This window comes from Siphateles boraxobius, unplaced genomic scaffold (assembly GCF_051911475.1).
Source record: "Siphateles boraxobius isolate OS27281-9 unplaced genomic scaffold, OSU_SipBor_1 19, whole genome shotgun sequence".
NCBI lineage: Eukaryota > Metazoa > Chordata > Actinopteri > Cypriniformes > Leuciscidae > Siphateles > Siphateles boraxobius.
In genome coordinates, this window is record NW_027508799.1 from 7,506,830 (window position 1) to 7,508,570 (window position 1,741).

At 42.2% G+C, this 1,741-nt stretch overlaps 1 long non-coding RNA gene across 1 annotated transcript; it reads left to right on the forward strand.

The window, feature by feature from the left end:
- The first annotated feature begins 703 nt into the window (after window positions 1–703).
- Window positions 704–1,523, forward strand: LOC143742578 (uncharacterized). Its single transcript, XR_013205493.1, has 3 exons — window positions 704–799; window positions 877–946; window positions 1,426–1,523. It is a non-coding gene; the product is annotated as an uncharacterized LOC143742578 (long non-coding RNA).
- The last annotated feature ends 218 nt before the right edge of the window (window positions 1,524–1,741 follow it).

The window sequence follows — 1,741 nt, forward strand, 5'->3', positions numbered from 1 at the left end:
TTATTTTTGTTTGTTTTTGAACACAAAAAGTATTCTCGTCGCTTGATAAACTTAAGATTGAGCCACTGTAGTCACTTGGACTATTTTAACGATGTCTTTAATAACTTTTCGAGGCAGGCAAGTTTCAATCCTTTTGAAGCCTGTGGAGGAGTGATCCAGCTCTCAGATTTCATCAAAAATATCTTAATTTGTGTTCCGAAGATGAATGAAGGTCTTACGGGGTTGAAACAACATGAGGGAGAGTAAATACTGATAGAATTTTAATTTTTGGGTGAACTATCCCTTTAACCCTTATACAAAGAAATGGGACTTCCTGCTTTTTATGACGCAAAATCATTTTACGTCAGAAAAAAAAGGGAGTGGAACACTTACATCCTTATTTCTCCCATCTCAGGGGAAAATAAGGGAATAAACCATGACCATTCAAAAATAGGACTGGGTTTCTGATTGTAGCAGGATGCAGCTGTTTGGCTCATGCCTCCCCAAGTGGTATTTAATTTGCTGTGCTGTGAGCCAATCGCAATGGCCAAGCCCCTTTATAAATCGGGACTTTCCTTTTGACGAGTGACGTCACCGGCCTAGCGATCTGAGGTCTGCCTTGGTCGTCCATTCTATCGTAGCACCGCAGGTATGACTAGCTTTGTTTTCTTTCCATTCGTTTGACTCCATAACTTGGGCTTATGGGGAATGTTTTGTTGTAGAATCCCCGGTGCTGTAGCAGCTCTTCCACGAGCTGAGTGCGCGCCCTGCTATTGGTAATCAGAGCTTGGGTCTTGTGACTTAACGCTGCTAATCATAGGTATGTGGCTAAACTGAATGATAAGTGAATGATTACGGTGGGATATGTTTTATAAGTAGACATCCTGTGTATTTCAGGGAGTGCTATTTAGTCGGTGGACGGCCGCTGGTTGGCTACATCTACGCCGAACATCTGCTGCTTTGCTTTGTATGTTTTTCACGTGACGCCAGGTCACGGTTTCTTCGTTGTATCCGGCTGCCTTTTCCCACGGGACCAATATCACAGGTCCCGCGGTAAGTTTAAGTTAAACGAGCAACTTGCATCGGTTAAGTTGTTTGTAGTGTGTATTTCTTTGAACTTTTGTATTTCTCCTGCTGTCGATATCCAAAGTGATGGACCTATTTGTTGTGATTGTTTTGATTGTTTTGATTTTTTTATTTGTTCACATTGACGGGAGACCTTGGAAATTGCTTCCTCAGTGTGGCATTTTTTGTCATTCTGTTTATTGTGTATGGTTTGTTTTGTTCATGTTTGAGTGATCATTTTGATCTATTGTGTAACTGTGAGTTTTTGTAATATTGCTAACCCTAGTACCATTTTTGGGCTTTAGAACGGGTGGTCTATTAGACATCTGTTTATTGCAATTTTTGTGTGTAGTTTTGTTTAAAGTCTGTCCTTTTGTCCAGGTGCTGAGAACTGCCAGTGGGAGCAGTGCCCCTTGCGGTGGTGGGTCCCTTGGTGTGTGCTGTGGCTGCGTGTTCACCAAGTGTGGTAATTTCCCTTGCGGTGTGTGTGTGTGTAAACCTCGACACGTATGATTGGGTGTTTTTCATGGATGCTCATTGCTCGAGCTACTAGCCTCCCACTGGTAAGATTCTGCCCGATTTCCCTCCTCTCTTGGGGGTGTATGTGCGTTACGAATAGAGTATAGTGAATATTGTGTGTGTGTCGATTGAGTGTAAGTGTGAAAATAAAGATTTTATTTTTGTACTGGACCACTGT